This window comes from Malaclemys terrapin, chromosome 3 (assembly GCF_027887155.1).
Source record: "Malaclemys terrapin pileata isolate rMalTer1 chromosome 3, rMalTer1.hap1, whole genome shotgun sequence".
In the NCBI taxonomy this organism is placed as follows: Eukaryota; Metazoa; Chordata; order Testudines; family Emydidae; genus Malaclemys; species Malaclemys terrapin.
In genome coordinates this window covers 154,555,687-154,580,336 of record NC_071507.1, presented here as the reverse complement: position 1 = coordinate 154,580,336, position 24,650 = coordinate 154,555,687, and the positions used below count along the sequence as shown (strand labels likewise).

General features: G+C 41.2%; 1 protein-coding gene across 7 annotated transcripts in view; it reads left to right on the top strand.

The window, feature by feature from the left end:
• Positions 1–24,650, top strand: part of ADGRB3 (adhesion G protein-coupled receptor B3) — a 600,799-nt gene that overhangs the window by 424,567 nt on the left and 151,582 nt on the right. The gene's annotated exons all lie outside the window — the stretch shown is intronic.

Sequence of the window (24,650 nt, the reverse complement as noted above, 5' to 3'; positions counted from 1 at the left end):
AGACAAAGCGTTGGAAGGGATACAAAGCCACAAAGAAGTGAGTTGACCTTGCTACGGTAACACAGCAGATAAGTGGCAAAGCAGGAATAAAATCCATCTCCTGATTCCCACCCAGGTATTCAGCAGACCACACTGCCTCCCAACTGCCATAGATTGCTTTGTGACATTTCTTGCTATTAAAGAAAAAATCCTGTTATCTGTTAAAATATGCTAAGGTTTTAATCAGCTTAATTGTATAGATTTGAGTTCTGTGTTGTTTCTGTGCCTTAAAAGAAATGGTTGTTTTTAAAAAATAATTACATGAAATATGGTATTGTTTGAAAGTATATTGATTAACCAAGAGGTTTTGAATAATAAGTTTATCTGCATCACAAAGTGGATTATAAATTGGTTTAGTTACACTAGTATTAGAATTATAATATATACTATGTACAAAATTATACACTGTAATTTAAATATTTGAGGTAATATTTCCTGCTTTTCTTCACTTCCCTCACTCTATTTAGGGCCAACCCTACCTCAACCAGATTTAATAAATTAGTTCCCATATATTTAGTTTTATACCGAAAGGGCAAAGAATTAGCTATTTTTCCCATGGTCTGCAGAAGGAATCTAGTGAATTATTTAGTATCACTGCATAGTTGTCTACAGGAAATATCTTTATGATCTCTTTTTATTGCATAGCTTTGGGTGTTAGAGGGGGAGAGAAAATGGGATGGCTTAACTTTGTCTCCTCTATTTGATATGTTTATTTCTTTTTAGCAAATGCAACATTGGCAATATTGATATGGCTAAGGCTCAGTACCATGTGTACCTCTGTTCATAGGCAAACCTCATTTCTAGAGCTGGTCAGAAATTTTCTGATGGAATGTCAAATTCAAGCAAACGTTCTAGGGGTGCATAGCAATTCTGACTAAGGTTTTGAAGGAAACAAAGCAGTTTTCTTTCCTGCCAGATAACCCACCCGGCTGCCTGCTTCCCAAGCTCTTCAGCAGCCCAGGTGGGTTTTGGGTTTCGAAGTTCCTGGCTCCTTGGTAGCACAGGTTCCCAGGCTCCTTGGCAGCTTTTCTGGTGAGCTGCTGGGGAGCCTGGGCTTCCAGGCTCCTGATTCTTTGGCAGCTGCCGTGGAGCTGGGACTCCCCAGCAGCCGGACTGCCTGGCATCTTGCTAGTTCACCTCTTGCTAGGACTTCCAGACTCCCGGGGAACCTGGGAACTTGGGGAGCATATTTTGTTTCAGAATAATCGAAGTGTTCCTGCTGTGGGAATATTCTGGTGTTTCTAAAATGAAATATTGTGAACTTTAACTTCCATTAAAAATTGTTGAAGTTTTGGCTTTTTGTCATGATTCAGGATGAATGTTTTTTCCTAAAACCTTATAAATTTTTCACAGAAGTGAAATTCACTTTCCTGGCTTGCTCTACTCAGTTCTTTTTTATTGTTTTCATCCCAAAAGTCCAAGAAAAAAGGGTGTTTGGTGCAAGTTTTTGTATAGCATGTGCAGGTGTGGGCAGTATGTTTTACAGGGGAATTACTTGGATTCATTTATTAAACATCTCATGAATATGTTAATGGCGCCAGGCCTGATTGTGCTCTCACTGATACCAGTTTTACACTAGTAGAGCTCCATCATCCTCTCATATAGCTAGTCTTGGAAACAAGTACCTGCTCTATTATGTCTCTGAAATGAGTTTTCTTTAAATGTGTGTGGGGAGTCCCAAGGGAAGGTGAGATCAGGCAGAAGGGAGGAAGAAAAGAAAGAGAAGGGGCTCACTTGAGGCATGATCCTACACCTATTGAAATCAATGGGAGTCTTTCAATTGACTTTAATGGGTATTGGATCAGGCCCTTACAGAGCATCTATTCAGCCATTACTGTATAGTCTATTTGTGTCTGTTGCCTTGACAAGTAATGCAGACTGTCAACTAATGCAGACTCAAATGTCTATAAGTTTACTTCCTTCTGCTTCAATAATGGCTCAGAAAAGTCAGTATCAATGGCATAGAAACCTCTCGATTAGGTAAGAAATGCACTTTTTCTGTTCCTAACTTCTCCAACGGGAAGGTGGCATTTCCAGTCTTCTTTACCAAATCTCCCTTTACTAGTTGCCAAAGCTTCTATGGAAAGTACAGTTTAAGCAGGACTTCTAGCTTAATCTTCCCTGTGTAAGATAAACTGAACTGTTGCACTTTCCAGGACTTCAACATCTGCTATTCCACTTCCCTGCTTCATCCAATCTCTTTAAGTTAATCAGCATTGACATAACAAACCTTGACCAGGGAACTGAATACATGAAATTTTCTTCCATTGAATTAAGGGCTTCTGTCCATCCCTCATTTATCTCATTTCTATTGTAGTTTTATGAATCACAACAGGTGATGGGGAGAATATGAAGTCCTGTCCCTCTTTCCCAAAGTTGAACATGAACAACCACATTCTTCACAATGGTTCTTAGTAGATTATTTGTTTTTCCCATGTCAAGCTAACATGAAGTTTCCCAGAATTAAGATATGTACTCCAGCTATCACTTCTGGGGGATTTTCAGTTCATCAGTCCATTAATGCCTCAGTGACCCTGTGACAGGGTGTACCAGTCTCAGCGGCCTCAATGTCCTACCATGCCCCGTCCCAGAAAGGAGCAGTAGAGAAGTCCTCTAGGTTGCCTAGAGTGGCTGCGGGGAAAGCAGCCAATGAGAGAGGTTGGAGCCAGTCAGGGCCCAGCAGGTTGACATAAAAGGAGCTGCAGGGCTAGAGTCACTCAATTGCTGCCTGTAGCTGGAGGAGTGAGGATTGTGTTCCTGGGTGGCTGAAGGAGCAGCAGGACTGTGGACAGATCAGTTACTGGCAGAGAGTGGGGGAGCAAGAAGAACTTCTGGCTGACTGCTGGGACTTAATATAGACAAATGTCTGAGGCAAGAAAGCCCCAGAAAGGGTGAAAAGTCTCCAGGTAGGAAGGGCTTGGACTATTTAAAGACTGAATCTGAAGATGGCTACAAAGATACCAACAGAGCGGTACTGGGATAGACCCCTGATGGACTGTATACCCCAGAAGAGGTCTGTTTATTTCACATACAGACTGTGTGTGTGACTCAGACAGACAGTTGAGTCATTGAAAATCCACCTGAGAAATCACCAGGAGCGATCACTGCAGACTGAGTACAGGCACACGCACTTGGCCAGAGTTTGCTCACGAAAGATAGCTGCCACCCCATTACAAGCCCCTAATACCAATACACTCTACCAAGTTCACTCAAATTCATGTGGCTGTGATGGTTTAGTTTAATGGAGATATCCCATCTCCTAGAACTGGAAGGGACCTTGAAAGGTCATCGAGTCCAGCCCCCTGCCTTCACTAGCAGGACCAAGTACTGATTTTGCCCCAGATCCCCAAGTGGCCCCCTCAAGGATTTAACTCACAACCCTGGGTTTAGCAGGCCAATGCTCAAACCACTGAGCTATCCCTCCCCCTCTATATAATGTTATTCTTAAGAAGACAGTGTCTGACCAAAAATGAATCCTTAATACAAATCTTTTTAAGGTCATTGAAACTATCCCAGTCAATATTTATGACTGTCAGGAAAATTATCAAAATTAGCTGTGAAGTTAGAAATTCAAAGAATCAGAACAATTACTTTGCTATTTAAACATCAGTTTAAAACAAAAATACTTTCCCAGATATTAATGAAAACAAGACATAATCAAGTTTTCCCACACATTTGCATGTGATCAGTTTTAAACTACAAAACACATACTCTAACTGGTTTTAAAACTGCTTTCTAATTTCCTCTGAAAATCACCAGTTAACTATAAATACAGTTAATTAATTCACCTTTTTTCTTCTTCTTTGCCAGGCTCTTATATTCCAACTAAAATCAGAAACAAAAAAGACAAGCTCTTTAGGATTCCAGGGGTATCATGTCAGTCAGCCAAGAGAAGCCCAAGTCTTTCCAATGCTTCTTGCTCTCTAAGACTTTTAGATATTTTTCTCTCATGTAAGCCCAGTAGAGCTCATTTCCAGGCACATGGTTCATATCATTCTGCTCCAATCTAAAGTTCAGATCAAGCTAATCCATGTCTTTCCCTTTTGATTGCCCTACCTTTCAGAAAATTCCTAGGAATAGACTCCTTGTCTTTCAGGATTGGTGGAGAAACATTTCTTCCAAACAGTGGTCTCTAGCCAAGAAAATTAAAGAAACAGGAGCTTGACTAGTTTGGATCTGGTTAGCAAGCATCACACAAATGTAACCCAATGGGTTTGTCATACAAGGGTTGGCAGTGAACCAATTCCTGCAGCTTCATTCAGGATCCCAGTTCCTTATGTCTTGATGGGAGTACCCATCTTTCTTGATCTATTTGCATCACTGGTAAAGTCACTCATCCCAGTTATTGCAACTGCTACCATGATCTTCAAACAACAAACATTGAGGTTTTTGTGAGGATTATGGTGGAAAAAAACAGTGCCATCGTTGTTACCATGCTGTAGTTCAGATATGCCTAGTTCACAGGTCTGTTTCACTTATCCATAGACAAATGTATAATCCTCTTCTCAAGATACTAGAAGTGATGGTATGATATGTGAGAAGCATCTCAAGTAATTGGCACTTTCCTGCATTCTAGAAAGGGTTTGGGGGCAAACAAAAGTGTAATTATTATCACCCTATAAGTTCAGCCATTTTGGGAGTGCTCAAGTATTATTGTAATGGTGGTCATACAGTTATAAAGATAGTTTCAGTAGTTAAATAATGGAGGTAGAGACAGAGTAGACAGTGTGTGTGTAAATACATATATGTATAATATAAGTAGGACAGCCAAAAGTTAAGATTGCCCAATACTTTCCATTATAAGACCCTGCTTCTAACTTTGCCAAACTTTGTTTAGGTTGAAGTTTTTGCATGAGGTGTGTCTACCTCAGACTGAATGTTTTGGGGAAAAAATTAGGAAAAACGTTTCAGCCATTACTCAGACTGAAATTAGGGGAAATATGTTGTTTTACCGCTGTTAAAAATTTCTTATAGCTGTCTCAATGTAAAGCTCTAATGCCTTCATACTTTGAAGCAGGAACTTGAAATTTGGCTGGGGGGCTTTCCCAGCTGTTAAGGTTATGCCTTTTGTCATCCCTGTGAAAATCAGGGCAGTCAAACAAATTTGACCAAGTTATGATCCTGTCTAAATCTCAGTTTCCATAGGCTTGGTAGAGATTTGTTAGAGTTTGGCTGCTAAATTCTATGAATATTTCCTCTATACCCAGCATGCTGTAGCCTAAGGCAGCAAGGGCTCAGCATGATGGCTCAGCATGACTTCCCTAAAATTGCTCCACCCACCACTATGACACTGCTGTGGTGCTTGTTGCATGTACTGAAGACCGGAGGACTGTCTCTCCTGCATTGTCAGTGATCCCCAAGCTGGCAAGTAGGCAGCAGCAGGAAGGAGCCTGCCTGGAATGCATAGAGGTGAAGAGCCAAATAAGGGTGACTGGGATGAGGAGCCCAGGAGGGAGAGGGAGACTGTGATAAGGGACCAGGTGGGTCAGCAGGGGATTGATACAGGAGAGGCGGGAGAAAGAGGCTGGAAAGAAGAGCTGAGCATGATGGACTGAACGGATGTTGGGGACATGTACCTGCAGGGGACTGGCATGTGGAGGAGACTGGTGAGAGACTGAGGCTGGGGAAAAGATCAAGGGGAAGATAGGGAGCATATCTGAGACTGGGATAAGGACTGTCTGGAGAGGTCAGGTGCAAAGCAGGGTCAGGATTGGGGCAGGGATGGGGCAGAAGGGGTCTGTAACCACTAGAGTCCACTCACCTCAGAACCTGGAATAGAAGCCAGGATTCTTTAGCCTCAACACTCCTTTGCTGTCTAGTAAATATCTGTGAAACCCAGTGGAAAATGTGCCTCAGCTCCTGTTGGTGGCTGCTCCACACAGAAGATGACAACTTATTACTGTTATCAGTTACTTTGTTAGCTCAAGTGGCAGATGTCTTGAGCAATGGATCTGATGGACTATGGTTAGTTGCTAATGTTCATGTTACTTAAAGTAAGCTAGGTTCTGTAATAAACTAAGACCCTTTTACATTATAAATATAGTCGAATCAGCCTCTGGGAAATGCTCCCAATATGGTGGAATCAGCCTCTGGGAAATGCTCCCAATATAAGGGAATTCCCAAGGCATCAGAGAGCTGCTGCAACAGCCCTATACCATTCCTCTGCCCTAGCTGCCACCACCATGCATAGAAGGCGTATGGGGGACATATATAGACCACACTGCATTCTGTTTTTTCTAAGCTACAAAATGGCTCGAAGGGGCCATTGCAGCTGTGCATAGGCTAGAGCAGTGTTGAAGTTGTTCTAATTTACTCCAATTACTGTATTAGAATACAGTGGCTTCAAGCCACATTTCTCCCCCTGCACTCACTCTCACCCTCTCTGTTTCTTGTAATGCACGGAACACAAAACCTATGTCTTTTAGCCCATGATCTGATTTTGTGGGGTATTTTATGTCTGTTATATCTCTAGTCTTTGGTTCTGAGGGAAGCTTCTTTCAGAGCAAAAAGGAAAATAAAGTGACACCTAGATTCCCCCATGCCAAAACCTTCTGAATAATATGATTGTTGCTTTTTGCCTGGCAGCCATATTTTCCTAGCAACTGACCCTGTTAGTGCCTACAGGTCTCAGTCCCGTTGAGGCTCCATTGTGTTAATCCCTGTACAAACAAATAATAAGAGAGTCTCTGCTTCTGATGGTTTACAATCTAGATACACAAGATAGGCAAAGGAAACAAAGAGGGGAAGTGACTTACTGGAGATCACACAGCAGGCTAATGGCAGAGCTGCGATTAGATACTACCAGGATCACAGAGGTTCTGCTGCTAGCAGTCATTTGTTTAAAAATATTGCCATGCATTTAAATAAAACGGGCCATTATGGAAGCCTGTCATCTGTGACTTGAGGAAAATAATGTATTATGTAGAAAACATTCAGATAATTTACAATAGCCCTTCTGTGCCTTTAATGTATAGTAAATGCGACCATGGAATTGTTCCTGAAATCTCTTTTATGCTACTTGGCAGTACATGTGGTAGTTGGAGCTGCAGGAAAAAAAAAATCCTCTAGGAATCATTGAGCCAGGCTCTAAGCCAGGCAATCTACTCTAACGCTTCCAGAACAAGCCATACTATAAAAATGTAAATGTGGTAGCAATACTTCCTCCTCACACCATTTTTCAAACAGTAAACGTACGTATTGTTCATATCACAGTGTAGCTTGAGAGCATTTGTAAAGGACATGAAGGATCCCAGTTACTTTGTGTGGGAGGCTTTACACACCTGTGGCTGCGGAGGCAGGGTGAGTCAGACATGCATCACCATCCCTCATCAATAGGAAGACTTACAGTAATTTAATTTAAAACAACAACAAAAAGCCTTACACTGCCGTTATTTTAAATGTCTGTTATGGCTGACATCAGGCCATCCTCCCTTCTTAACACTGAATTAGCACTTTAGTACGTGATACCTGTTGAAAGGTGTTGCTTCCTATGTGTCCAGTTAGTTCAAGTGTAGCAGGTTGTACTTAATAAGAAGTAATGGACAAAAAAGGGGACGTGGAAATGGAGTGGGACAGGGAAACAGGAGGGGGGGTAGGAAAAAGAATGAGCAAGGGGTAATGAATGAAAAGGGTATCAAGTAGCAGAAATGAGGGGAGGAAAGCACGAAGAGAGTAACTGAGAATACAGTAAAATATTGAGCTAGAGAATGGGAGCCAAAATTTCCCAATGCCCACCATGCCCTTGAGGCAGTCAGGTGACCTGGCTGCCTCAGTTCCCCTCTCTTTAAAATGAGGGTTTCAATACATATTTAGCTACCTCAATGTTATGAGGGTTAGCTAATGACTGCAACGTGCTTTGGAAAGAATGTAAAATTAGGTACTGTTATATTAGGAAAAGGAAGGAGAGAGAGAAGCAGAAAGAGGAAGAAAAATCAAAGAAAGGAACAGGGAAGATAGGCAAGGCAGAAATGCATAGAGGAAAGAGAAAAACAAAGAGGGGGAAATAGACAGCTGAGCAAAAAAGTGATGAGAGAAAAGGAGTAAAAGAAGCAAATAGATAAGCAGTGTAAAGGAATTGGGCCACCAGTGCTTCCCTGAAAACATTGGCAGAAGTGGATAAAGTTGGAGTGGGGGGAAGGCTATGGCACAAACCTCCCAGAAGGCAAGGGTGAGTCATCATCTTAGCATATGCGCAATGGGGGCCCGGGACAAAGGAAGTTGTAATCAGAGGAGTCTAATTTTTCCCCACTCCAATCTGCAAACCCAGAATTTAGCATTTTGTGAACTAGAGATCTGGGTAGATTCAGAGCTGTTGTTCTGAGGAATTTGGCTCTGGAGTTCCAGTTCACACCCATCTTTATCTAAAAGCAATAAAGGGAGCATTTCTTGAGTATTGGTACAATTGATTTTTTTTTGGATCTAGGACTGAAAATTCTGTTCTTTGCTAATTATTTATCTGCTTGGATGCACCCCAGTTAGCAGCATGTTCAACTAATCTGCGGTGCTATGCAGAAGCTATTTACAAGTGCTGGAGTTTACATGACAGAAGTGCTCCCTCCTCCTACCCCTCTGATGTTAGCCTCCCTGGTTCTAGTCACCCCTCTTGTTCACAACCCTAATGCTATTAGTACACTGCTCATCTCACAGTGCTTTCAGCAAACCTAGACATTGGAATGTGGCATTTTCTTTCTAAGTCAGTCTTCATGGAGTTAATACATTCTAAATTTCTGTTAAGAGGATTTGTTGTCTTTGTGAGTATCTTACAGAGGAGCTGAAATGCCTTTAAAATAAATGAATATAAGAACAGTCCAGTACTTTAAATCACAGTCAGGCTACATGGGCTGATTGCAAATAATCTCTTGCTTTTGCTCTAGGCGAGAAATCCAACCTGACCCTGTTTTCCAGGTACACACATCCTCCCTCTTCATACCCTAGCTCCCACCCTGTACCAAGGGGCTTCAGACAACTCTTAGGGGTTTAGGAAAGGCAAAGCTTTAACTATGTCACATTTTAGAATTGTCCAGTGTATGGAAGGTTAAAACAAAATGAGTCAGATTCCCTGAGGCTTTATGTACACGGTATCTGCCTGGCCCCCAGTACTCTAGAAGAGACTCACCCTGAGGGAGTGCAGACTATGCTACTGGAACCATACTATCTTAGAACTTTGCATCTGGCAACTTGCTAAGTTGTATTGTGTTGTATTGTGTATCTATAGCTATATATGGTAAGGTCAGTTTCTGACCCTTCCACTTTTTGTGGCCTGCACATTCTTTGTAGGGATCCGCAACGTGTCCCTGCTGCTCCTAGATGGAGGAACAGCCACGAGTGGTTCCGATTGCGGGAGGGGTGCAGGGTGGGGGTTGGGGTGTGGGAGAGGGTGCAGGGCACAGAATCTGGGAGGGAGTTTGGGTATGGGAGAGGGGAGGAGGTTGGGGCATGGAAGGAAATTTGGGGTGCTCAGCTCGGGACAGCTCCTGCCCCAAACACTGGGTCCACAGCTCCCATGGCCAGGAACCATGGCCAATGGGAGCTGCAGGCCCAGGGGCAGCGCCTAGCTGTGTCTCTGCCTAGGAGCAGCAGGGACAGGTCACCGCTTGTGGGGAGCTGCCCAAGGTGAAGCTGCCAGGATCTGGCACCCCCTCACACACCCCAACCCCCTGCCCCAAACTCCCTCCCACACCCAAACTCCTTCCATCTTAGTTAACTGGAATTTTTCACTTACAGGCACCCCCAATATGCCAGATAAAAAAGCTTTTACTGCACTGAGAATCACCTCTTGCTGTGATCAAAACTGTCAGTTATATTTGCAGTCAGAGTGCAGTGCTTTTCTGAAATTTAACTCTATAACATAATATTGTAGGAATCTAAATTTGTGGTTGCTCACAGATTCCATCAACTCACCCAGTTCATAAATATAGAAAAAAGAACAGGAGTACTTGTGACACCTTAAAGATTAACAAATTTATTTGAGCATAAGCTTTCGTGGGCTAGAACCCACTAGCCCACGAAAGCTTATGCTCAAATAAATTTGTTAGTCTCTAAGATGCCACAAGTACTCCTGTTCTTTTTGCAGATACAGACTAACACGGCTGCTACTCTGAAACCTGTCATAAATATAGACTTTTTTTTCATCTGTCTGCCTTCTGAAAACTCAACCTGGGTTCTTAGTGTGAAACTGGGTTATTTACTTCTTATGTCACTGATAATAAAGATGCTGCAGGCCGTATGCCATCAGTGATATTTGTGCAATCTTTTCAACCTGTAAATGGAGAATATTTTATATGACATCATTGATACACCCTAAATATGGAAAGACACAATGCCATTTTTACAGCCACTTTTCAAAGTAGATCCACACTGAAGTTTTTGTTTAAAGTAGGGGTTTTTGGATTTCTTTCTAGAAGTGAGGACAATACTGAGCCATGATTTCACTTGTAGGATCCCCATTGTCATGGCTTCTAAACTAGCATCCTCCATCTTTTAAGATCTAATTCAGATGTGCCTGTGGGACTACATTTGACATTAAGGTAATTCCAGCCTATGTTTATGAGGATACAATTTGGCTTTTAATAGTATTTGGCATCTGCCACTTTAGTGGTAGATAAAATAAATTTTATTCTTCAAACATTACAGGCCACATTTTGAGGCCTTAACACCAGCCTTTTATTTTACATTCACAGTCAAAGGAAGTTTGATTTCCATGCATACGTTCTAGGTGAGCAGTCAGTTTTTCAGCTGGTATTAATCAGGGTCACTCCATTGAGTTCCCTTCCCTGATTCTGCCCATGATTACACTAGCTGAGTTTTACACCAGTTGGAATCTCTTCCTAGGGGGGAGGGATAGCTCAGTGGTTTGAGCATTGGCCTGCTAAACCCAGGGTTGTGAGTTCAATCCTTGAGGGGGCCACTTGGGAATCTGGGGCAAAATCAGTACTTGGTCCTGCTAGTGAAGGCAGGGGGCTGGACTCGATGACCTTTCAAGGTCCCTTCCAGTTCTAGGAGATGGGATATCTCCATTAATCTAATCTAACTAACTGATTTGCATGGGCAGACATTTACCCCTATATATCAGGTAGTTAGACATCTGAACTCATGTTTTGTATTCACAGCTGATAGCATGTGCAACATTGTGCCACAGTGTTGATCCAAGGCACAAATTAGAAGCCAGTTATGAAAATTTGGCCATAACTATTTTGCTAAGATATTAAGTTATAGAGTTATTTCTCCAAATTTAAAACCAGACTTACATGCACTATTACTTTCTCTATAAAAGGGAAGAGAAAAATGGTAGATACTTTTGGGAGTGCTGTAAATAAAACTAGATAGAATCATCCTCCTTTGTTAACATCATTGGTTTGACAAAAAAGCACTCCCACAACACACTTCAATAAAATGATTTTTAAAAAGGGCTCCCTAAAATTTGGCTCCAAAAGGTGTCATGAAGTAACATTCATTTTGACTCCCACTCAGACAAATCAACAATCTGTCTAAATTATTGATTTATTACTATAAGCTACATGGGTGGGAGGATATGAGATCTATAACTACAAACAGGAACAGTTTAAGAGGCTAATTAGAGAAGGGGAAAGAGATGCTTAATGATGAATTGCAGAGAATATTTCAACTAACGAAGAGTTCTTCAAATATTTTATCAACAGACAAGGTAAGAAGAAAAGTTTTCCTCTATAAACAGCAGTGGGTTATTTGAGATGGAGTTAAATTAATGGTTCTAGATCCTCATCTGGTATAATCTGGTGTAGCTCCATCAATTGAGTGAGTCAGTGAAGCTATATGGACTTGCATCAGCTAAGGATCTGGCCCATGGATTTTTTAAGCAGTTTACTTTTATGCTTCCCAGAGGAAAAGAGAAAGAATGGAGAGCTGCCTTAACCCAATGTTTATATTTTCTGACTGGGAGCTGGAAGGGCTTAATTGCATGAAGGTAACAATGGAACTGGCTGTGAAATGATTGGATTGTCCAGATAGCATAAATCAGCTGATTAAAAAGAAATGAGGGCAAAGATTACTGATGCCTGCTATTTGAGAAGTTCTCTGATTATAACAGGCTAGATTTGTGAGGACTATAAAGAAACAGACATAATGGTTATTCAAAAGAGGGTCAAGAGATGAGGCAGGCAGTTGGTCCAAATTCAATTATGAGGAAAACATTCAGAACAATTTTGCAGTCTTCAGTGACAGAGAAGGACAGCCTGCTTAGAAACAGCCAACAAGGATTTAAGAAAGGGAAATATAACTTTTTGTTGGGGGGGTGGGTAAACATTGTGATAGATGCAGGGACCCTACTATGTCCGCAGTGAATAAAGGACTTTGATTCACCCTCTCCTTCCATATGTACTGCGGGCAAAGGACTATACATTGGCTGCTTGGGAGACAAAGAGGATAGGAGACTGTAGAAGGACAGGGCTCTGCACCCTGGGAGCTTTCTGTTACTCTCTTGTTTCTTTTAGCTTATTTTCATTTATGGGTCTAAACATGATCATTGGAAGAAAATTTATGACTACCAGTGTGCTCTGCAGCGACACGCTGCCAATACAGTCCTGGTCTAATTAGAAAGAGGGCACCATAAAGGTGTGTGCCAATGACTGATTTGAAGAAGTGAGTTGTTTCTGAAATATCTGAGATATAGGCACAGCTCTGGGAAATAGTTGGCTTCTTCAAAACAATCATGCCATAAAATGCACAACTTGAGTTGGAAAAAGAAGAACAGGAGTACGTGTGGCACCTTAGAGACTAACAAATTTATTAGAGCATAAGCTTTCGTGGACTACAGCCCACTTCTTCGGATGCAACTTGAGTTGGGAATATCAAAAATAAAATATCAACGAATTTAGATTTAACAAATTTGGAGACATAATGGATAATGTGCATACCCAAATTCATATTTGATTCTTTTAGGCCCATTTCCTTAGGTGCCAATGGCTTACTGCTAATAGAAGAATAAAACAGGTTCTTTCAAATACATCACGATGTAAAAATGTATGAGGAAAAAAGCAGGACTATTAGAAGAGAAGGGGATAAAATTAATAATCACTCAAAATAGCTGAGATATTGAACTCCTTTTTTAATATCTATCTTCAGCAAGGGAAAAGTTCAGAAAAGAAGGTAGACCCTGTAGAAGATCTGTTCATAGAGTAAGTAAAGGTGTACATATGCAAATAAGTATGTCAGGATGACATGTTTTCTAAGATATTAAAAGAATTACTAAATTTACTGAGCCCACTGACAACGGATAAGTGTGAAGGTACTGGATGAATAGAGATAAATGAGTGTGGTACTGATTTTCAAAAAAGAAAAGATTGATCCTGACAACTAGGATCCCATAAATCTAACTTCAATACCTAGAAATCAGTGAATAAATATTACATCATTATAAGTAGAATAACAGAGCCATGAACAGTAGACATCATGAGCTTATGAAAAATAAATCTCATCAGTCAATCTTGGTTGCTTTTTGGATACAATTATAAAATTAATGGGTGAGGGGACTGAAGTAAATATATTTGGATTTTAGTGAAGCATTTGGTAGGGTATATCATGAAATCTCAATTTAAAATTTAAAAAAATGGATGAGAATACAATTGTGCAGGCTGTGAACTGGCTAAATGGATGAAAATAAATAAATAAACAGCAATGTATCAAGTTGAGAGGAGAAAGCTAGAGGGTACCTCAGGGAATGGTGCAAGGATTGGTTTTATTTCCATATCTTTATTAATGATCTGGAAGAGGGAGTAAACAATATACTAATGTAATTGCTAATTAATAGTAAATTGGTAGGAGTTGTGACCATCAATGAAGACAGAAATAATGCAAAGGAACCTAGAAAGATTTGAAACATGATCTGAAATAGCAAACATTATTCAGCTTAGAAAGGTAGTATCTAATACATCTGGGTCAAAATTCACATGCTGAATAGGAGGGAGAAATCTGGGATACAGTTGTGCTTGAAAGTTACCTGATGATGTACTGGACAGTACATTAGATATGTGTTAACAAAGTGCTATGGCTACAATAAAGACCAAAATATATTTTCATGCCGTATAAAAAAAAGGCATCATCTTAAAGCGCCGGGGTAAGAACGTCGTTTTATATATCTCTGGTACAATCACACTTGGAATTATTGTATTCAGTTCATGAAGCCAAAGAGTCAGAACAATATTGACAAATTAGGAGTTCAGAGAAAAGCAACTGAAATAATCAGAGGGCTGGTGAGAATGACTTACCAGCAATGACTAAGGAGGGGACGGAGTCCACACAGTTAATACTAAGAGAAGAGAAGAATTATTTTGGGCCAGCTTGTGGCAGGCACTTTTGCAGGTTTGCAAGAGTTGGGGAAGCAGCCAAGAATCCTTTGTGTAGCCAAAGTAAGGGCCTGTTATGATTAAGGCTATGTTTTAGTCACGGGTATTTTTAGTAAAAATCATGCACAGGTCACGGACAGTAAACAAAAATTCATGGCCCCGACCTGTCCATGACTTTTACCATATACCTAACTAAAACTTGGGATGGGGGGCCACGAGTGCTCTGGGGGGGGCACCGTGGGGGGCAGGACCCACACTGGTGCTGGGGGGGAGGAGGGCAGTGGTGCATGGCCCAGTACCTCCGCTGGTGCTCGGAGGGGGGGAGGGGGCAGCAGTGCATGGCTCAGGACCCCCACTACTACAGGGCAGGGTAGTACTGTGGCGGGGGGGGGACAGGCCGTGGCACACGGGCCTGGGACTCCCGCTGGTACTGGGGGACAGGCAGCAGTGCACAGCCTGGGACCCGCACTGGTGCTGGGGGGGGAGGGTTGTCATGGCTCACAGGCTCCCTACCTGACTCCGCGTGTCCCTGCAGCTCCTAGCGGGAGGGAAGGCCAGGCGCTGGCTCTGCAGCTCCCATTTGCTGGGAACCTCCTGGCCCCTCCGCCTAGAAGCTGTATATGATGTCCCTCTCAAAGAAGGCAGGGTTAGTTTGGGAAGTGGTCAGCCATAACCCCACACCTTCTCCACTGGCCCATGAAATGGGCTAGTGGCAGTGATGGGAGAAGGGTACAGGAGAAACTTCCTTGTACTATTAAGCAGTAGAACAGTCTACCAAAAAGGGGCAGAAGCTCCATAGCTTGTAATATCTTAAAACCAAAGTGAGTAAAGCACTACAAAATTGAATGTAGAGAACTATCCTGGAGTAGAAGGGAGGTGGGTTGCATGACTAATCTGTTTTTCATCTCTAGTTTTTGCAGTTCTACTGTGTGATTCATACAGAATTATGCACATGTCCCTCAGCCAACTGGTTTAGACTATTCCAGGGATCGGCAACCTTTGGCACATGGCCTGTCAGGGAAATCCGCTGGCGGGCCAGGTCGGTTTGTTTACCTGCAGCATCTGCATATTTGGCTGATTGCAGCTCCCACTGGCCGTAGTTTGCTGTTCCAGGCCAATGAGGGCTGTGGGAAGTCACGGCCAGCACATCCCTGGGCCAGCGCCACTTCCCGCAGCCTATATTGGCTTGGAACTGCGAACCACAGCCAGTGGGAGCTGCGATCGACCGAACCTGTGGATGCTGCAGGTAAACAAACCGACCTGGCCCGCCAGCAGAGTTCCCTGACTGGCCATGTGCCAAAGGTTGCTGATCCCTGGACTATTCAGTCTCTTTAGAAGCCACTATTAATGTCATTCTGAAACATGGCCAGTAAGTGATGCTGAAGTCTAGTGCCCGTAGAATCTTTTTAACAGTGGCCCCATGTCACCTCTAGAGAGTTCCTAATCCACATTAACCCTGAAGTAGGAGTCCCCAAGTAGATTCCAGAGCTGTGTCTTCCATATTTCAGCCTAATACAGGGGCTGGGGTTCGGGACCCCTCAGGGGATTGTGAGGTTATTACATAGGGGGTCGCAAGCTGTCAGCCTCCACCCCAAACCCTGCTTTGCATCCAGCATTTATAACGGTGTTAAATATATAAAAAAGTGTTTTTAATTTATATGTGGGGGGTCGCAATCAGAGGCGTGCTATGTGAAAGGGGTCACCAATACAAAAGTTTGAGAACCACTGGCCTAATACACTGCAGTCTCGGCCACCAGGCAGACATACATTTGTTTGCTCTGCCTGACAAAAAATAAATATTAGTACTTATTGAAGAGGCTTTATTGGTTTACTGATGTTATGCTGTCATTAAGTTTCATAAATATATCTGCTTCGTCAAAGTGCTTTATAAACTCTTCATCATAAAAACATTAAACTGCCAGTTTATAAAAGAAAGGTTATTAGATGCCAAGAGAAAACTGAGTCATCACTGAACTGGTATCTGAGAGCAACTTTTATCAGTCTTAATCAGACTGGTATCGAAAAGGGGAATCATTTCTATGAGCAGTAGCTGAATAAAGAAAATACAGAGTCTCACAGTTGAGAGACAGTTCAAGAAATGGCTCTTAACCTCTTTGTTTCAGCAATATATGAAACGTTTAAAGGACTGTTAACATCCAAATTGTGAGATTCAAAAATTGGTCGACCAGTTTTCATTCCAGTCCATCCCAACAGCATATATACAGCATTGGGTTATATTATCTACTGTTAAAATTCATCTGCTCCTCCAGATCAAATAGGTTATTTCAAATCTGTGCTTATTTCCATTTTGTTTTAAGAGGAGTTAGAATCTTGTACTTTATCTTTTATCTTTCCTGTTAACCTGACAGTTGTTAGAAGGGAGATTACAGGTGATGGCATGTAGAAAGAAGCAGAATTTAACATATGAAGTATATTAGTGACTTTTCTCTTCCTTTCACAAGGCCAGAGTATATAATAATGAAAAAATTCTAATTCTGCAAAAGGATAAATTCCCAGATAAATTGTTTTAGGAGAGCAAAACATTGCTCTTTGATTTTAAAATGCAAAAATGCTTTTCAAATGTAGACTCCTTTTCACTGACAGCTTTAAATGACTGAGAAAACTATTTGGGTGACAATGATTAAGCTATGTAGCTCCTTACTAACAACAACAAAAAGGCAGGCACCATATTTTTCTTCTATGTCCAGGTTTCTCACAAGTAATGATTCACTTTCCAGGCATCTGTGTGTTGTTTTCTTAGCTCTCAAGTACACTGGCCTAAGAAATTCCACTCCACTATGATCATCAATATTTTTTGCTCCTGAACCATCTTCTCTTTAAATATCAACTCATCCTCTGACTGTGAGGGGTGAGTAGCTTGTAAGACCAACATAACTGCTACTCTGTTAGGTCCATAATTGACAGGACTTTTCAGGCAAAACTCCTACTGAAGTAAAGTACAGATAGCTGAATCAGTCCCTTGGCTGAAAGGCTGCAGATAAATTATAAGTCCATATTTTCTGCTTCACCACTACACATTCATAAAACATCTGAGCTCCTTTGATCCAAGTGGCAAAATATCTAAAACTATTTTCAGTTCTAGTTCTTCCTGCTTAGTGTCCCGTCCCCCTCCCCCCCCCCCGAAATCATACAATAGGGTCTAATCGTGAAGTTCCCCAAAAAGCACCAGCCATTTATTCCAATTCTCCTACCTCTTTTTCCATTCAGAGTAATTCCACTTAAACAAAGTGCTTAAACCTTGAAGTTATAAACCATGTAAATGCAAGCAATTTTTAATTCCATGTACAATGCTGCAACCAAAATAACCAGGGTGAAATAAAGGCTTGAAAAATATAAATAACAAATATAAACACAGATTGATCCAGTCATTTACTACAGCTCAGTTTGACTGAAGGTTAGATTCTGTTGCAGAATTATAGATCACAAATAAAGGGTTTTAATGCTGCACAAAAGATGAGCAGAAAGGCAGCCAGTTTGTTGGCAATCCATATTAGTAAAAGAAAATTTACAATCATGTATCTTTCCATTTCAAGAGATAGCCTTCCAAAATTGTGAAACCACTGAGAGGGTGTGAAAAAATATTACTTTCTCTTTTTGTCCTAAACCACTCTCTGCACTGCTAGATAGAATGACATAAATTTAATGTCTTTCTCCCAAAGCTTCTGAAGGCACTATTGTATTCCTTTTGATTCTGAACTGCTCTTCTGAAACTACTTGAAGGAAATTGAGAACACATAACCACCTTCATAGTGAATGGGCTGCTCTCCTCAGCTGCTGGGAAGAGAAGCTGATAATCTGGAATATGTTGTAACTAAATCACAACTGATTAGAAGTGCACATTATTTTAAACTGTATTGTTTTAGAACATGAGTAAAATGTTACTAAACAATAGTAATTCCTGCTCTCTCTGCATTACACACTGTTTGGTAAGCTATAATTTATTTTACTGATTCTTCTTCATGATTATTCCTGGCATTATTAACTGGGGCCCAAATTCACCATTGCACTGAGCCTTGTGTATTCATTAATACTAATAGGGGTAAAATGCTACCAAATCAGAATAGCAGCATTTTATACCAACTTTGCAATGGTGTAAATTACTAAACACGGTGCAGACTAATGGTAAATGAGGTCCTGAGTGACTACAATATGTTTAGTCCTGGACAAAACATAGACTAATAAATATAGAGAGATAGAAACAATAGTAAGAGGCCAATATGGCTCTGTCAGGAGCTCTTCAATGACCTGGAAATCAAAAAAGAAGCTACCAAAAGTGAAAACATGGACAAATTGCTAAAGATGAGTACAAAAGAATAGCACAAGATTGCAGGAACAAAATCGGAAAGGCAAAGACACAAAATGGGTTACACGTGTCAAGGGACATAAAAGGCCATCAGAAGAGGTTCTATAAACACATTAGGAGCAAGAGAAAGATGAAGGAAAGGTCCAGTACTTAGCAGGGAAGGAGAGCTAATAACAGGTGACATTAAGAAGGCTGAACTGTTTAAAGCCTATATTGCTTTAGTATTCATAAAAAAGGTTAACAGTGACTCGATACTTATCACAATATTAACAACAAGGGGGAGGGAACACTAGACAAAATAGGGAAAGAAAATATTAAAGAATATTTAGATACTTGAATACATCTAATTTTAGCAGGACCTGATGAAATTCTTCCTAGGGCACTTAAGGAATGAGCTGATGCAATTTCAGAACCGTTAGCAATTATTATCAAGAACTTGTGGAGGATGGGTCAGGTCCCAGATGACTGAAGGGAAAATATAGTACCTGCATGTAAAAAGGGGAACAAAGAGGGCCCGAAATTTATAGACCAGTCAGACTAACTTTGATACTGGAAAAATTATTAAACACTCAATTTAATCTTTCCTGTTAACCTTACAGTTGTAAGCAACTAGAAGATTATATTAAAGGTAATAAATAAAAGCCAACACAGATTTGTCAAGAACAAATCATGCCAAACCAACCTAATTTCCTTGTTTGACAGGTTTACTGGCCTGGTGGAAAGGAGAGAAGCAGTAGATGTGATCTATCTTGATTTTAGTAAGGTTTTTGACACAGTCCCATATGACATTCTCATAGGCAAAGTAGGGAAATGTAGTCTAACTGGAAGTGGATGCGTAACTGGTTGAAAGACCGTACTCAAAGAGTAGTTATAGGTGGTTCACAGTCAAACTGGGAGGACATATGTAGTGTGGTCAGCAGGGGTCTGTTCCAGTCTAATACAATTCAATATGTTCATTAATTACTTGGATGATGGAATGGAGGGCATGCTTATAAAATGTGTGGATGATACCAATCTGGGAGGGGTTGCAAGCACTTTGGAGGACAAGATTAGAATTCAGAACAACCGTCACAAATTGTAGAATTGGTATGAACTCAACAAGATGAGATTCAATAAGGACAAGTGAAAGTATTTCACTTAGGAAGAAAAAATCAAATGCACAGACACAAAATGATGAATAACTATCGAGGCAGTAATACTACAGAAAAGGATCTGGGGGTTATAGTGGATCACAGCTATAGTATGAACCAAGAGTGTGATGCAGTTGCAAACAAAGCTAATAGCCTTCTGGGGGTAGTATCAACAGACATGTCATGTGTAAGCCATGGAAGGTAACTGTCCTGCTCTACCCAGTGCTGGTGAGGCCTCTGCTGGAATACTGCATCCATTTCTGGATACCACGCTTCAAGAAAGATGTGGACAAACTGGGGAGAATGCAGAGGACTGCAATACAAATGATAAAAGGTTTAGAAAAGATAACTTATGAGTAAGGTTAAGATTTTTGTCATGGTTACTTTTAGTAAAAGTCATGGACCAGTCATGGTCAATAAAAAAAAATGTCATGGAAGCCTATGACCTGTCTGAGTTTTTCTAAACATAGGGGAGAGCTGCCTGCCGGTGTGGGGTGGGGGGACTAACAGTTCCAGGGCCCCCACCGCCCCTTGCAGCTGACAGCTCTGGTTCTTTTGCCCCAGGGCATGGGGTGAAGCTGAAGCACAAAATGTCACTGAGGTCTCTGAAAATCATGAAATCCATGACTTCCATGACCTCCATGATAAAATCTTATCCTTACTTATGAGGAAAGGGTAAAACAACTGGGCACATGTAATCTTGAGAAAAGAATACTGAAGCGGGACCTGCTAACAGTCTTCAGATAAGTGAAGGGATCTTATAAAGAAGACAGTGATCAATTGTTCTCTATGTTCACTAAAGGTAGGACAAGAAGTAACAGGTTTCATCTGCAGCAGTGGAGCTATAGGTTAGAAATTAGGAAGAGTTTTGTAACTATAAGCATCGCTGATCACTAGAATAGGTTTCTAAGGGAGGCTGTGGAATCTCCCCATCATTGGAAGTTTTTAAGAATTTGTTAGACAAACACCTATCATGGATGGGTTAGGTTTTCTTGGTCCTCCCTCAGTCCAGGGGGCTGAACTAGATGACATCCTGAGGTCTCTTCCAGCCCTACATTATTATGATTCTATGTTATTCCCTGCCTCAAGAAATTTAAAAGATTGAGGTACTTACGATTTGAGTGTTTTACCAGGTTTATTTCAAAGTGCTCACTCTCTCTCTCTTGGAAATATGCTGCCTTCAAGAATAGAGATCCTCAGTTCATCTTCCATTGAGAAATTACTTTGTCTTAAAAAGGAGAGGAAACATTTGAAATGTTTATCACTATAACAATAGCAGCAGTGGATTCGCTCTGCATTCACTCAACCACAATGACCCTCTGAACATGAAGTGTAACTCTTTGGTGTTTTAGTTGCTGTGGGGCTAGGATAGTTGGGTGGTTTGCTTTTTTTACCATTTTAGCTGATCGGCAGGACCTCAGTAGCCAAAACTTTTGACAGTCATATTGCTAATTGACCAGTAAATAAGGTCATTGTTGTCAAGGATCTTTGATGGTTTCTCCAGATCACAAAAGAGATAGTCAAAAGGTCTGGCCAGTAATTGCATTAGCAAAGAGAATGACCGGCAAACACAAAAGACAACATGAAATATGCATGGTAAGTCTCGCTTTGGAGCCAAATCACTGGTACCCTCTGGTTACTTTGAGATGGTCCAGCAACACAAACTGTCTGAAACCCCAACTGCTTTATCTGGCCATAATGGTACAAAGCAGATGAGCACACTGGTGTCCAAAGTAGAGGGCCTTACCCCTGTTTGCACAGATCATTTAATTGAGTAGAATTGTAGTCCCTGTGATCATGGAAATATGGAGATTGCTCTGTCTCCTGAGGGTGCACAATGATACAAATAAATGGAGGAGATGGCACCATTGCCCTCTTTGCACCGCATCTCATGAAAGGGTGTAGCCATGGCCAGACTCACTGGAGTTCCAGGGGGCATTTTACTTCTATCAGACAGGCAGGCTACACTGATTCCCACAAGACAGCATACCTCCATGCAGCCTCCAGAGCAAGACTATGCCTAAGTGGCATGATCTCACCCAACGGAGGTCTAACAATCTCCTTCACATGCACAAGTGTGATACTATACATAAAGCAGTGCACATGCACAATAAGCATATGCAAATAAATGGCCAGATTCTACTTTCTGTGAAATTTGTGTACATCTAGAGTAACTGCATTGACATCACTCGACTTTCTCCAGGTATAAATATGTTTAACTGAGAGTAGAATTTGGTCACTTGAGATCAGGTTGTGGCTGGCTGAAAATCTTGCCCCAAAAGTACTTGGTTTAAATTGCTCAAAAATCAGTAGTGTCTCTTCCTGGAGATCAAAAGAGCCCAAGAGTTACTGTCTTCAGACAACTGAGAAAAATCACCTTTTTTGCATAAGCTTTTCCAAATTAAAAAGATATTGAGGAACCAATAATATACTTAAACCTCCAGGCATAAGCAGCTGAACCCCAAAATACCAAAGAAAGAATATTATATACACAAAACACTGTGCATGCTGCATCCCTTTTGGTTGCATAGTAGTGGGAGCACTTCCCTTACACACCAGGGAGCGGCCAAACATCTCCTGCTGAAGCACTGTATGGCTATGTACTCCCCTAACCTTCCAGTTCAGACCTCTAGCTCAAAGCTACATCAAGGTCCAACACTTGTAGCAGCTTCATTTCAGATAACCACAACAGCAATGTGGTTTATAAACTGCTTCTTATTAGTAAATTTGGCAGCTCATCCTTCTTTTTGCACTGATTGGCCACTTCTGATAAATCACAGGTGTGATTTTATTCCTGTCTATTTTGCTATTTATAAAAATATGTGAAAACTATAGTAAAATTATTTTAAGTGTGGAACAAAAAAATCTTTAAATTCAAGAATATTCTGTGAGATAACACTGCCAAAATACCCACAGCTAAAGGCAGCTGGTGCCTCTCCATTGCAGCACATGTAGCTTTCTATTACAGAATATGGGAAGATATTATCATATATGTGTTGACTAGTCTTTACAAATTTGTTAAAATTTAATATTTATCCATGGCCATAATATGAAATAGTTACTCATATTTGCAGTCATGTGAAGAAAATCTTTTCACCATGTTGTATAGAATATGCAATCCTGTCAGAAAGTTGGAGATTGCTGCTTTGAGGCCAATGAGTCTCTTTAAAAAATGCATTAAATTTGTCATGCAATGATCCTCAGCCTTGCAGAGCTGGAAAGCCTCTTCCCTAATGAATGGAGACTGGAGATGCAGAAAATCACAATGGAATGGCACTTTGTTATGGCTTTGTGATGCCCATGTCACAATGTTGCATAGTCAGGAAGTAAAATTATCATGTATCAATCACAACTTTATTTTTTGTTTCACCCTGTTACACCCAATCTCTCTTCAGGGTTCTAGGAGAGAATGAATGGAGAATTTTTCATCTCTCTCTCCTTAGAGGAAAAAGAGCTCAGGTCAAACCTGTGCGCTCCACTAGAGCCAAGTGTAGTGCCACAGTTCTAATAGTGACATTTTGAGGATCAGTGCCATTGTGTATATAAAATGTCCATTCTCTGCTCAGGAAAGCCAGCTATCCTGAAGATCTGTGGCTCTATGGAACTCAAAATCTTGCAGAGAGTTGTGAACCAAAGAATTTAATTATTACCTCCAGTCATATAAACTTATCTGCCCTAACAATATGAAAAGGCTATGTAGATAGCACAGTAATGGGCACATGAGAAATGTGTTGCCAGAATTAATTGAATGATCACAAGGTATTTTTTTCTAAGATTTTTACTTTACTGTATGTCATTTTGGTCAGTTCACTACAGGGAATGTATATTAATCTAGAGCAGTGGTTCCCAAAGTCAGTCCGCCGCTTATTCAAGGAAAGCCCCGGGCGTGCCTGGCCGGTTTGTTTACCTGCCGCGTCCACAGGTTCGGCCAATCGCGGTTCCCACTGGTTGTGGTTCGCTGCTCCGGGGCAATGGGGGCTGCGGGATGGGCGGCCTGCACATCCCTCTGCCTGTGCCACTTCACGCAGCCCCCATTGGCCTGGAGCGGCGAACCACAACCAGTGGGAGCCGCGATCGGCCAAACCTGCGGACACGGCAGGTAAACAAACCAGCCAGGCACGCCCGGGGCTTTCCTTGAATAAGCGGCAGAGCGACTTTGAGAACCACTGATCTAGAGGTGACCCAGAGAAGTACAATAAAGATTATATAAGGATTGGGGGGAATTATGTGAGGAAAGTTTAAAAGAACTAAACATATAAGGTGCAAATCTTCTGCTCAACACATATTCAGTATGTTATGTCTCTATGAGGTGCTATTTGCGTTCCTTGGCAACATTCTCATATTTGCATGAACTGCAATATTCTTTGGGTAGGAACCCACCTGGAATTGATAGGGAGACTGACTATACAATGTTATTTGTTTTTTTCTGATCCTAATGTGTGTAATAATTCTACAGAATGCATCCTTAACTTCAAGTTTGCATTTTCTCTTCCTGAAGTGCCAGAGGATGACTTAGGTTTTCCTGCAGTGACCCTGTCGCCTGTGGCCATTTTTTTCCTTCCACTCAGGCTGATTTACTCCATTCACACTCTCACCTCTGGGTTATTGATTCTGGCTAACATTTGATTCAACCTGTTAGCAATTCTCTGAATCATCTCAAAGACAGGGTAGAAAGAAATAACCTCTTTGTTAGCTTCATTTCCAACACAAGATGGCTACAGGTCAACCTTTCCCTAGTCAGTAGAAAAAGGTTTTAAAAAGGCTTGTTCAAAAGTGATCCACTGATTAAAAGCTCTGATAAGAAAATTATTGCCTGCAATAGCCAAGTGTTCCAAAAAT